Here is a 14,617-nt window from a genome sequence, read left to right as displayed (position 1 = left end):
AGGGGAGTGACTTATCCACCACACAGTAGGTTTGCTGGAGAGTGAGGGAGGCCCAAACTCCCAAAGGCAGTGGTTGTGAGAGCCTGTACATTTTGGCTTATGTGCCATGATTCCAAAAAATTACTCTCCAAAATCCCCAGTGCTCTGCCTAAGGTAAATCTAGTGGTTTATTGGCCTGGTTCTCCTTATTTTTTCTTATGCTGGGCTCTCTGCATTGAATCTAATGATATTTTTTGCTTTGGATGGATGAGTGGGAAATATTAAGAAGACAAGAGGCCAATCTAGTGATGGCATCCATGTGAGTTAAAGGTCAGGACCAAGCTACATTTTTGCATATAATCTGGAGAGATAACAAAGAAAGGAGCCCTGCAGAACATCCTGTGGTCCAGAAACAGGAGCACTGAGAGAGAATCAAATTAACATCGTGTCTCCAAACCAAGCAACCAGAGAAAGAAGGAATGGCATGCACCCCAGAGAACAAGTTAGCATCTGATAATAACCTTCACCTTCTTGCCTGCCAGACTCACTATATGGATTTAACCCCAGAACCAGCATATCTTCCACTCAAATATTTTAACAGGTATTATAGGTAAGTCTGAAGGAAAGTCACCTGTTTCAGGGGATGTACCAAGCACTGATCTGCAACAGGCAAAGTGCCATGCAAGGCACTAGAGGTGGAGAGTAGAGCACAGCAGAGCCAAGGCAAGATGGACATCAATGCAGGTCAATGACAGCGCAGCGAGATAAGTGCCCCGTTAGAAGACCCCACGGTTCAGAGGACAGGCTTTCCAAGGCAAGTGTTGAGTGAACTAGGCTTAAGAAAAATAATATTCAAGTTTTAATAGTGTTTGTCCCTGAACTTAGGTTGAAAGTGAATCATTAAATGGAACTTAAAGGAAAAAAATGGCCTGAGTAGTAGTAGTCACTTTCTGATGACAAGGGATGATGGTGTAGAGGAAGGGCAGCTGCATGGACGAGATCAGATTATGACACAGTGAAAGGCGTTCCTTCACGTCTTAATGATGTTGAGAGTCACATAACTACAAAGATAAACTGTCTTGAATGCTAAATATCAGAGTTGATAATAAGCTAAAGGTTTTAATGAAGGAGAAGCGAAAGACTTAGGAAAAAGGCAGCTTTGCTATTTCATTCACAGTTTTGCAGAATGGCACCTATGCCACCTTGCATAGGTTCAAGTATATGCATTTTCACTGGGTTTTTATAAGGTGAAGGTAAGTGGGGGGTGGGGAGCTAATACTAGAGGATAAAGGAAACTTCCAGAGTACATTATTTCCAGTATAAATAATCTCTCACATTTGCTCATATGCTACAGTAATAATTCTCCTGAAGAAGTGAACTTTATGGAAATAATGGCTCAGTGGAGATCAAAAAGGAAGTATCTCAAAATTTAAATTTTATTTTACTTCTTTGGCAATTTCTGGGGAGCATGTTGCTATAGAAAGAGTCCTGAAATGGGAACCACCAGACCCAAGTTAAAATTCTGGTTCTGATTCTGAGCAAGTCACCCTAAACCTCAGCTTCCTTCACTCTAAAGAAGGAATTATAATGTCTGTCCCAGCTATCTTTCCACAATGTCATGAAAATCAAAACCCAATTTATTTAGGAGCTCCTATATATTAAATGTTTTTACTATCCCAACCAATATGCTAAATACTGCATAAGTATCATGTTATTTTAGCCACACAGTCACACTATAGGAGAGTTCCTATAATATTTCCATTATACAGATGAGGAAGTTATGGTTTAGAGAGCTTAAGTCACTTGTCCAGGGTCACATAACAAAGAGAGTGGCAGAGCCAGTATTTGAACTTGAGTGTGTCTGCTTCTAGAGATTGAGCTCTTAGCCCCTACTTTATGCTTTTCTATCATAAAGGCAGAAAGTGTACATGAAAACACATTGCAGATGGGAAATGCTATCCAATATTATTTTTATTTTTCAGCAATGATTATAATATGGATGAGGATGAAGAGAAAACAAGTGAAGAAGGTGACATTACCTGCCTCCAAGAATCTCCATTCATTTTACTCATCCATTAGAACCACATTCATCCCCATTTTCAACTAGCATCAGTGCAGACGCATTCAAATGCAAATAACAGAAAAGGCTGACACCATCAGGACATTAGCTGTTAGTTAAAACAGAAGTCTGGAATCAGATAATCCAACTGAGATCAGCAGTTCCACAATGTTCAGGTTCTGTCATCTCTATAATTCTCTTGGTCCCCTACTCACACTCACATAATGGCTGCTGCAGCTCCAAACATCACAATCTAATGTGACTTTTTTTTTTTTTTTCAAAACCAAGAAGCGGACAGCTAGCCAGCATAATGAATGAGCACACCTTATGTGCCTCTCTCCTTTCATACAACAAAAGAAAAATTTATTGGAAGTGGAAATATCCATGCAGAAACTCCACAATATGCTTCCCTTACGTCTTATGGACTAGAACTGGATTATACAGTGTATTAGGATGGGCCAGGCTAAGCTCCGGTAACAAGCCCTGAAATCTCCATATAGGTGCATTTCCTGTTCACATCACAATATTGTGGGCTGGTGGCCCTCCTCCGTCTTGTAACTATACCACCTGGAACATGAGGCCTTCTAGGACTCTGCAGTGGGGGAAGAGAGACGAAGACAGTGGTACGAGTTCTTAACTGTGGCAGAAGTGATGCACTCTGCTCACATTTCTATTGGTCAGAACTTGGTTCTGCAGCCTCACTTCCTGCAAGGTGACTGAGAAGGACGATTGGCCTAGCAAAGGAATCACTGTGAGGAACACACACCATTGTGTGCCACTCATGGCCTCCCCTGGTGTCAGAGAAGAAGGGGCTTGGGAACGGCTGCTGGGTGGGAGTCTGCTGCTCCAGCTCATGTCCATTTGCGCCCTCAACAGAATGGGAGCCTGGCTAAAGATATGGCAGGACACGTTTTTCTTTGCGCTTCCTTGATTCTTATGCCTCCCTCTTCCACAGCCCTTTTCTCTGAGTAATATAATAATCTTTCATTTGCCTGCCACTCTCTCCCCTCATCCACCCCAGCCCCAACAGACTGTAAATTTCTTAAGGTCAGAGGTTATCTTTCTTTCCCACCTCATGCCTAGACTGGGGTCTGGCACAGACTAGGTGCTCAATAAATGTTTTTATTTTTTTATTTTATTTTATTTTTTCTCTCTTCAGTTCCCCCCCCACTTCACCCCCTCCACCACCACCAACAACACTTCCACCCGTGACCTATGGATGTTGCCGTTTCCCCTTAAGAACTAAATCTCTGAAAGCAGGGTGTCTCCTCCCACACACTCATGATGTGCACTCAGCGCACCCAGGGTGTGATCTTTGGTTCCACCTGGGGTGTGAACCCAGGACCTTCCGTGTGTAAAGCAGATGTGCTAACCACTACACCATGGAACCACCCCCTCACTAAATGTTTTTAGAGCAAGTTAATATGAGGGCCTTTTAGAAATAAGAATTTCAATTATTTGACTGTCTTTAAGAAATACGTGGCACTTATCTTTAGAATTTCCAGTAGAATCATGGAGGAACAACAAGTATGATTCAACCTTTAAACAAATGTGGGTGCAAAGGAGACTCTACACAACAGATTTCGAGAATGTGACCATAAATCAAGTAAATATTTGATCAGTGACATCAACATATGTAAAAGATTTCTTTAAGGAAACTGACTCCTGGAAACCCATTTATATACCTTCAGTCTGGCTTTAGGACTTTAACAAAACTATATATCCCAGAACGAAAGTGTTGAGTCCTTTGCCTGCCCAGAGAATGCTTCACAGAGATGACAGCTAAGGCAGTAGGTAAAAAATACAGAGTAGTCTTGAGGCAGGTAGTATTATGCCCAGTTTACTGATTGACATAGTAAGGCTCAGAGAGTCTAATAATTTACTCAAGATCATATAGCTGTTAAGAGGGCGGTGACAAAATTGGAGAACCAGGTCATCTTGTTTCAAAGACAACAACTTTTAACCATTAAGATTTGGACTTGCTCCCATACTCAGAGTACTAGAAGAAGATTTGGCAGGCGTTTTGCTCATCCATTACTGTGTAACAACACAGACCAAAACCCAGTGGCTTAAAACAAAAATTTATTACTACCTTTCATGGTTTTGTGATTGACAGGGCCAGCTGGGTGATTTGCCTTTGGAGTCTCTTATACAGTTTCAATCAGAGAGTCTTGTGGCTTAGCCTCAGAAGTCACAAAGTGTCACTTCTACTCTATTATACTACTCAAAAATGGAGCAGAGGACCAGCTTAGATTCAAGGAGAGAGGACCACATAGAAGAGAATGAATATCAGGGAGGCAGACTGGCTACCACAGCGGACAAAGTTAAATGAGCAAGTGAGGAGCATCCCTGGTGTGCGTGCAAGGGCTTCCTTCTCAAAAAAGAACCTTCACATTCACTTCTCATTTGGTCTTTTGTAGCCTGTCAGGCAGGCAGACCAGGGTCAGGACTAGATCTTTATTTTACAGACCTGGACACTGGTGCTCAGTGAAATTACATGACTTACCAAAAGTCACACAGCTTCTAAATGTGGGTGTGGGTGTGAAAGTTGGCTTTCTTACTCCTAGGGCTGCAAGTTTTATAGGTTTTCCCAAGCAGGTGATAGAGGTGCCATCAACACAAAGTAATCAAGGAGAAGCAATCATGAATCTAAAGTTTAAAAGAAAAAGGATATCAACGTTATAAACATTTTAAAACGGGATAACACCTACTATAATAGCTGAAGCAGAAACAGACATGTGTCTACTGCTCGTGGGAGTGTAATTTGGTCCAAACTTTCTAGATATGCAATAGATACCAAAAACTTTAGAATTTTGCAAAATCTTTGACCCAGAAGTTCCAGATCTAGAAAAATTTCTAAGGAAATAGTCATGAATATGGGCAAATACTTAGTTATTAAAATGGGTTCTGGGGTATTTTTGCTAAAAGGGAAAAATTAGAAAGAATCCAAATAAAAGAGGTTTTGTTAAACAATGGAAGACCATTTTGTCATTAAACTGATGATGTAGAAAAATATTTATTGTCATCTAATATGTTTGCAATGTTATTTATGAGGAGAAAGTGGGTTTTAAAGAGTATTATAATATTCCATTTTTATTTTAGACACCATACATGTGTCCATGCACACAGAAAAAGGAATAATAAAGAAGTGATTCAAACTGTTAATAATAGTTATTTAAAGCTGGTGGGATTATAGGTCATTTTTATTTTATCTTTTCTTCTCTATATTTTAAAATTGCTTATAGCCTGTATTACTTTTGTAATGAAGTTTTAAAGAGGAAAGCGAGAAAGAGAATTAGGAAAACACAAAGGGTTCTAAGTTAATTTTAACAAACAAATGAAGAGATACAGAGGAGTAACATAGAGCCTTATGTTTAATTTTTCTAAGTGCTTTTTAATTCAAGGTCTAATTTGACTTCTACAACAACTCAATGAGAGAGATTGGACAGATATTATTTCTATTTTGTAAAGAGGAAGAGTAAGCTCTAAGCAGTTAAATCTGTAAAGTCATCCCAGGTTATTAGTGACAAAACCAGAACAAAAGCCCAGATTTCCTGGGACATTCAGGGACCTCAGACAAAGTCACAGCAGAGGCTGAAGTCACACCTGGCTTTGAATTGGCATGTCTACTTCCACTTTAGTTAATCTCCTATCGTGGACCCCCCTAGTGTTTCAGCCTACCCAAAGTCCCTTCTCCTGTCTTCGTCTTAGGTCTCTGCACTTTGTCTTTCTCTGTGGGACGTGCCCTCCCTCAATCTCAGTGCAGCTTTAATGAGAACAATCCTGGAGAATTCTGCCAAAGTGTTAGAAAACAGTTTGCTGAGTTGGTAGGAGGTAGGCAAGAGCTTCTGTGGCCTTCAGGACTGACAGATGGCCGAAATGATGCCAGAAAGAGTGGGGTGGCAAAGACAGATGCCGGAACACGTTGTTTGGGTACTTGGATCCTGGTGTGGCTAAAGCTAGATCCCCCTACTGGACTTTTTGCTCATCTGAGTCAGCGCATTACTTTTTCCCTTTCTTTAGTCTACTCTTCTCCCTCTGCTTCTCCGCCCCTCCCCCTACTCCCTTCCAACTCCTTCTCTCCCTCCCCCTCATTCTTTTTTGTTTGTTTAATTTCAGGTTGTATTCCTGCCCCTTGTAACCAAAAGACTCCCAACAATTATACTCTCCCATCTCAGTTTTCTAATGTCTAAAACGAAGATATTAATAATAAGGTGCTGCTCACCTTCTACATAAATCGTTGCGAGATTTCCATGAGTCAATGCCCATAAAATGCTTGCCACATAATGAGAGTCGATAAGTGCCACCTGTTATTTTTAAGGAGTTAGGAAAAACTGCATTCAGAAACTCTCATTCACCCACTTCCCCTCACAAAAAAAGAAAATGACTGCTCCATGCATAAAAATATAGGGAATAAATTCCTATAATGCAAGTTGTGAGAAAAGAGAAAGCGCTGTGTTAGCAGCTTCCACTGGGAGTTGCTATTTCTTAATTTATGGCCAGGCAGAGGCAGCTAGCAGCAGGCCCTGCCCCCATCTCCCTGGCATGGGAGTCACCGCTCCCCCACCTTTCTGATATACTTACTTACTCCCTAAGGGTTCCTCTTCAATGCCAGGCGATGCTGGGCTGTGATTAAAACATTGCGTCTACAATTGTTAGAAAGAGCAAGAACTGCAAGAGAGGAGGAGAAAGGGGAAGTGAAATGGTTGACAGGACAGAAACGGCTGATTTTGCAATGCTATTTGGCGAGAAGGAAAGTAAACTAGGAGAAAGTTAGCCAGGCCTTACAACCTCATTCCTGCACTGATTATAGAAAGAAAGGATATTGTGCCTGCAGTCAAAAAATGCACAGTATCCTGTGCTGTTCGTTTTTCCAGTGGTTGGGACTCCGATGAAGCCAGGCCAGAGGGCTCTGAGGTTAAGAACATTAGCACAGGAGGAGCAAAATTCATGGAAACTCAATGTATTGGATTAAACAGAAGAGGGCATTATGTAAACCACAGAATCTCCAAGGAAAAGGTCAGAGAATTGGTCTTGAAGACCTCCCAGTCCGGAACAATGTTCTCACTGTAGGTGCTGCTCAAGTGGAGTGTCCACGGCCACCACCCCGTGGCACCACACCTGGGCACCATTGGTGTTAGCCACTGAATGCCAGAAACCCACACTGTGCCCTAAACCCTTACCCCAAAACAGATTCTGTGCAGCCCCAGCTTCCTCATGTTCTCTCCTAGAGGCCAAGTCTGTCATGGGTGTCTAATTGGCTAAGCCTAGAGTATAAGCATTGTTGCAAGGGGGTTGGGAAAGCCAGGATAAGCCTTTAACCCTGGGTGTGTGTGTGGGCGGGCGGGGGGTGGGGGTGGGGGGGGGCGGGGACAGAACCCATGGTGTTGGAAGTTTCCCAGTTGCAGAATGGGATTCAAAAGGACAGCTATGAAGTGTGTCTACATCCTCCAGCAGCATTTCTATATTGTGTGTATACGAACGAAGTAGGCATATGATCCATGTCTCAAGGTCTCATTTCCAGAGTGCTTTCATCCTTAAAAATCCAAAGAACCATCATGCAAGCCCCCACCAGTGGCAGTCACCCTATCTCCTCATTCGGGTGTCATTCAGCCTCTCTGAGTTCAGACCACAGCTCCAAGTACCTTCTGGTCATAACATTGTCCCCCAGACGTGGACCCAGGTCTCTTTCTCCCCTTTCCTCCAAAATGAAAAGCTAACACACTTCCCAGAGACAGACCAGGCCCGTGGGGAAAACACTGTTTCCTAATGCAACAGAGAAGTTGGCTCTGATTTGTCACATCCTCTACCTTTAGGATTCAGCTCTGGTTTTCCCTTTTCAGAAACTAAGGCCTATTACATGGCCCTGAAACTGAATTCAGCTACCAAACTTAGGATGCAAGGACAGAAGTAACTTTTTTTTTAAAGCATTAGGTTTTAGTCTTGTCCCAGATGAAACTCCGTTTTGCAGGAGAGAGTTGAGAAACTGCTCTGATGAGTTTTTCCTTTAGAAAAGGCTAGAAAGCAGATTAAGGGCGATGCTCCAAAGCAGTCCTGGCCCCACACTTCCAGGTGACAGTGTTTTACAGGGTCCCCACAGGCCTAGACAAGGGGAAGTGAACCTTTGAATAAAGAACGATTATATTCTTCCTCAACTTTTCCACTTCTACTCTTCCTTTTCTAGTGATTTCCATGCACTGTCTGTGTTTGCGTTTGCCCCCACTCCCACCCCAGCTCATTTCTGTATGTCACTCAGTGCTTGTCTGTTGAATGACCAACCAGCTCCTCTGTGCATTCTGCTTGGGTCTCTCAGGAAAGGCAGCTACTATCCTCACCTATCTCCATGACCCCTTTGGAATATTTACTTGATGGTCCCATATTTATCTGTTCTGTGAGTTTCCCTTTAGGACAGAGACAATATATCATTTGCTATGGAGTCCTAAAGAACTGTCTGTGTTTATCATTGTTTTGGAATGGAAAGGATGGTCACCGTAGCCAAATGCCACAAGGGGGCAGTGTGGAGCACATTTTCAAGGACAAACTCCCTCCACCCCTACCTCAACCCCAACCCCACCCCACCCCAGACTCTTCTCCTAGACCCTGCCTGGAAGGTTTTCTAGACCTTATTTTGTTCAATGTTTTCATTTGTGAGAGAAGGAGTTGAGGCCCAAGAAGTCAAGGGCTGTGACCAGAGGCACATAGCTCCTGAGCCCAGCTCTTGATCGGGTCCAGCACCCTTTCATTACAGTATGCTCATAAACCCAGCTCCCTAGGCTCTGAGGGCCCTGGTGGTGCTTTCGTCATCCCCTGGAGCACATCCTAGGAGGCTGCTCATTGGCTGCTGGCTGGTGAACACGTGCAGCACAGAGGAAACGGACCTCTGAGTGCACCATTCAGGGCCCCGTCTGTCTTCCCAGGCCCTCAGCAGGGTCCAGGCTTTGGTGACAAGACTCTCCTTTCCTCCGACACGTCTTTCTTCCCCTTTTGAGACCTACATCACCTGGGCTCCTATTTCCCAAGAAAGGAAGGACTCCATGCTCAGATCATGTCTTACACCAATTATCCTCTCAAAATTCACTTATTTTGTGTGCTATTTCCTCTAGCCTTGCTTTTTAATTTTCTCTATCTGTGTGTGTATGTTTGGGGGTGTAGGTGTTGGGGAGAATACTAGTATGCTGATGGTTCACTCCTCCCCTCTTGGCTGTCCATACATTTTCACGGCGGGTTCCCAAAGGACCACGCCTTAGATAGTAGAGAGAGATATCTGGAGGACACACGAAACCTCAACAAATTTTTTTCATTCATTCATCTCTATAATTACTCAATTATTAAAAAGTTTTTAAGCATTCGCTATGTGCTGGGTGCTGAAACAATAACACAATCTTGCACTTTCCAAGTCCTTGCTATGTGCTAGGCAATGTGCTGTGCTAAGGTATGACATTCATTATCCTACACAGGCCTGTGAGGGAGGTATTATTAGTTCCATTTTATAGGTGAGAAGACAGAGGTCTAGAAAAATAATGTCCAAGGAAACACAGCCAGTGAGCTACAGGAAACCAAGAATCAAATCTTGCAGGCTGCCACCCAGGTAACTGGGCATCTCCTGCACATGTTTATTGTTAGGCTTATGGGTCACATGCCCAGGTCTCTCCCCTGAGTCTGCACCCCAGCAGGCAGCGAAAGAGTGGTTAAGCACTCAGCCCCAAGAACGAAGGACCAAGCAGGAGCAACAGTGACCCCCAGGCCTGGGTTTCTGACTACTTACATGCATTGTAGCTTTGTGGCTCCTGGACTAGAATTCCAGACTGTTCCACCAAGTTTGATTCTGCAACTGCACATCTGTACTCTTTGTGAGACCCAGAGTCACCTCAAAGCTCCAGCTCAGAGCAGAGCCTCTTCAAGTTCACCAGGATGGTGTCTGCTAGATTGGGGCCTAAAAAGCCATGTGAGCTGGATCCTCTTCCTTTGCCATATTGAACACATCTGCTGCTTCATCTGTAAAGTGGGAGACTATACTACCTGTTTTGGAGAGCTGTCCGCAGGATCAGATAAGAGCATGAATGTGAGAGGGTTTTTTAGTTTAGCTGTCTTTTCTTGTATCAATCTATGCATCCTTATCATTGCCAGGAGCTGGACTGGCGTGCCTTGATTGAGTTCTCCTTGAGGCCTAGAGAAGAAGTTCCTTGTCTTCAGCACTACACAGGTCAGGATAATTTTTTTTCTATTATAAATCTCATTAAGTCACTTAGGATTGTCAACTTTTTTACATAGGATTTTTTTTTTTTTTTAATGACCACCGCAAACACGCTGTTCTAAAAGAAAAAGAAGTTTAACAAAGAAGCAGGCAGGACATAATCATGCAATTAAAAGTGGATATATTTAACCTTGTGAAAACCTATGTGGTCTCTATTTTCTCACTTCTCTTTAGGCCAGTAGAAACTAAAGCGAGGATTGGCCCCTGGGAGCCATTGCTAGAGACGGTGTCTTCTAAAGTTGTGTCCTTCCCTTACAGACAAACCCGCAGCAGTGAGAGATGGGCCAACTAAAGTCTGGGGCAGTCATGTGCATCGGGGGAAAGGAAAAGCAGTGACTCAGAAAAAAAGTTTTTAATGCACATTACAAAATAGTATGTAAACCATAACCCTTAATTTGTAAAATACCCATATGCCTACAGACAGCCTTAGATGCACATTAAAAACACTGGAAGACTATACAGCAATATCTCAAAGGATTATCTCTGATGGAAAATAATGGTTATGTTTATTTTCTCTGATTTGTTTCTTGCATTTTCTAAATCTTCCTGTTTTGTCGTCAGAAACATTGAATGGGTAAAATAGAAGAAAAAAAGTGATGCAAGAGAAATCATGCAACATACTGTGTATGACCTTGGCCAATGGTCTCCTTGAGATATGCAGCATTTCAGTGAAGCCACAACTTTTACTGCAGAAGGCTCTTCTGGGCTTGTGCTGGCGTCACTCATCTCCTGTCTTCACGTTTCTAGGGCTGGGCCTGGTGTCTGGCATGCAGTATGCTCTCGATGGGTGTGTTGAGTGGGCTGCTTTCTTTACTAGGCTAGCCAGTATGGCTCCTGGCCAAGATGGGGCCACAGAGAAAAGCTGCCATTTAAGCAGAAATGAGCCATCCCCACACTGAGTTTAAAAATTTGTATTTGAAACCTTTGATTGCATCTCTCCTTGGGAGAACAGAAGTGCTCGCCAAGATCCCTTTGATGAGGTTAAGCTCCTGTCTTAGAGGCAATCTGATTGCCATTAAAATAAGACCATCTTTAAAATAACAGTGGGTCCTCCATTGATTAGGCATTTTGGTGACAGACAAAAGGAGTTGATTCTGGACGATTGAAGCAGGAAATAAATGTATTAGAAAGGTTCCTGGTAACCCCCAGTTTGGACAGGAAGACAAGACCCTCTGATAAAATGGGCAGGACTCAAGAGCAATCACCTGTAGGGACTGCTGCTGAGGACCCTTAGTCTTGTCTCCTGATTCTGAGTCCATGGGCTTACTGTGAGGATGAAGAGCGTAGTGCCGGGAGCCAGACCTTCTGGTTCAGATCACACGTACCAGAACCTGAGGCAAAGCCCATGATATCCCTATGCTGTGTTTCCACATCTGTAAAATGCACATAATAAAAGTACTCACTTGCATTCATTACCTTTTGCTGTGGAACAAATTACTCCAGCACTTAGTGAGTTAAAATAACAATAAACATTTATTTTCTCCATTCCTGTGGGTCAGATATTTGGGAGCAGCCCAGCTGGGTGATTGTCATAAGGTTTCTCAAGAGGTTCAGTCAGATGGGGATAGGTCTGCAGCCATCTGAAGGCTCAGTCAGGGCTGGAAGATTTGTTTACAACGTGGCTCACTCATCTGGCCGGCAAGTTGGTGCTAGCAGTTGGCAGGAGCCCAGTTTCTCCCTAAGTGGGACACTTGTGTGTCCTCGCAACACGGTAGTTACCTCCAAGTGATACCAGAGAGAGAGCCAGACAGAAGCTATATCCTTTGTATGACCTAGCCTGTGAGTCACATCACATCGCTTCTGCTACATTCACTCATTAGATGAACATAAGTCCAGCCGGCAGGCAAGGGGATAAGAATTAGCCTCCATCTTTTGAAGGAAAAAGTGTCGAAAAGTTTGCAGTTCTATTTCTAACCATGACATTACTTCATAGGATTATGAACATTAAATAAGTTAATATAAGTAAGTGCTTAAAACAGTGCCTGGAATATGGTAATTACCATAGAAGCGTTTGATTGCTATTGCTATTATTACTATTATTATTCTCCCCTATCCTTCTAGTCCACTTGCTCCTTACTGTTCCTTTTCCCTAAAGTTACCTCCGAGGTGGCCGCTGATCCCTCCTTGACTTATTGGCTCCTAAGATCCCCTGAGGGAAGCAGGGGACTTCTTTAGGACTAGCCCCATCCCCTTTATCTGCCTCAGGAAATTAACTTCAGTCACACTAGGACTCCAACCATGGTGGACAGGCCTGGCTGCCAACACAAAGGTGCCAGCCCCTCTGTGCATATCTTAGCCCTTACGGTTGCTGCAAGGCTGACCCTTGTTGTTCTCTCATCATCTCTTCAGGTGACATATGCACAACAGTGAGCTGAGAAATTCCCCAGGCAAATGACTGGCTTGGTGGGACATACTCTTGTCCAGTCAGTGCCCCAGTGTGATAGAGCATAGAGGGAGTTGTTTCAAGGGCTTCAGCAGAAACCACCAAGTGGGCGGAAGAACCACTGAGAAGGGCCCTCGCCGCCACAAGCCCACAAACCATGAGGCAGAGCTACAGCAAATCGACATGCAGATTGCTCCCTGCAAAAGACGCCCACTTGAGGGGGCTGAAACACAGCCAAGCCCTGCTTGCCAAGCCCAGAGCCTAAGCTACATCCACCCTGAGGGAAGTTCTTAACCGTTCAGAGCGGGCACTTTTTTTTCTAATTTATTTAAAGCATTGCATGTACTAGCTGTGTCTGAGACACCACATCTCATCTGAAGATCCCTGTCCTGGGCCCCTGGTATATGAATACTTGACAACTAGGTGGCTGATTACTTTTTCCATTTGGTTTAACTTTTTTGTTTTCCAGTTTCTGCTTGGATTTCTTTCTTTTGGCGGATAGGTATGCTATGGACAGTAAAGATGATTGCAGGTCGAAGGCACATGAAAGCACTTGCCCTTACCCAGGCTCTCCCAGTCGCATGTGCTAGAATTCCGCTCAATGTCTGTCTACCTGGGAACACTTGGGCCTCCTTGAAGAAGCAGTACAAGCAGCCTTCCCTTCACCCCACTGGCATGGCTGAGGGGGTTACTCCGCTTTAAATGTTCAAAGCAATTGTCTTGGGGATATTGTGGGGACTCACCTTGACAAGAGGGAGGAGCAGAGGTGCAGAGGTAGAAAGGGGACTTCAAACCTTTACACACGGATGAATACCCTATGATTCTGCTCTAGAGCAGATCCTAATTTTGCAAGGAGATACTCTGATCTCTGCAAGGACTTATGTCTCGAACCCAAGGGGCCATGGAGAGAGAGAGAGAGAGAGAGAGAGAGAGAGAGAGAGAGAGAGAGAGAGATACCACATACAGAAAAAAGTCCCCTCCTCCAGTTTGGTTAAAAATATAAAATAAACAGGCACAGAAGTCACCTCTCCAGAAACTAGCCTGTCTATATTTACACTTGGTGGATCCTCGTCTCCGTGTCCACCATTTTATCTAAAAGTGAAAGAGGCAAAGAAGGGTGATTATAATAGTAATTAATGACCATGAGCAATAAACACAACTCTCACAAGGGCTCAGCCTATGGTTTCCTGCCATCTCGTCTCTGAGGAACACATGAGGTCCATTCACCCTGATGACTCTGTACCCAGCCCCATGGACCAAGGGGATTTGGCAGCTGTGCACACCCAAGGCCAGAGCACGATGCTGAGCCTCTCCTGCAAGTTGGTTAAAGGGATACAGAGTTTTCAGTGAAACCCCTACCTGGAAAATAACATTTCTGGCTTTTGCCACTTTGTGGGAATTCGCAACAGAGAATGACAGTAAGAGTAAAAGACTGGTGAGGTCGCAAGAGAGCACAGCCTCTAGTACAAGATTTCTCAACCTCAGCCCTATCGGCATTTTGAGATGGCTAATTCTTTGTTGGGGGAGGGGTGCTCTCCTGCGTATGTAGGTTGTTCAGCAACAGCCCTGACCTCTCTCTTACTCACTGAATGCCAGTAGCAATCCCCCAGTTGTGACAACCAAAAATATCTCCAGTTATTACCAAATGTTTCTGCAGCAGTGTGTGTGGTTAAGAGCAGGCACGTTGGAGTGATACTGCCTGGATTTGAATCCCAGAGCCTGCAACTTGTAGGAGCACTGAATGAGTTAATAAATCCAAAAGTAGGATGACCATATAATTTATCCTCTAAACCAGGGCAATTTGAGACTGAGAGTTCTAATAATAATTTCATGACCTGAGGTTGTCTCTGCAAATGGGGCCGTGGGGTTGGTTGGTCCTCAAGTCCACATACAGTGTTGAGCACTGAACTTTACCCAGTGTCCACTCAACGACTATTGTGCT

This window comes from Pteropus vampyrus, unplaced genomic scaffold (assembly GCF_000151845.1).
Source record: "Pteropus vampyrus isolate Shadow unplaced genomic scaffold, Pvam_2.0 Scaffold68, whole genome shotgun sequence".
Classification (NCBI taxonomy): domain Eukaryota; kingdom Metazoa; phylum Chordata; class Mammalia; order Chiroptera; family Pteropodidae; genus Pteropus; species Pteropus vampyrus.
Note: the sequence above shows the minus strand (reverse complement) of the source record.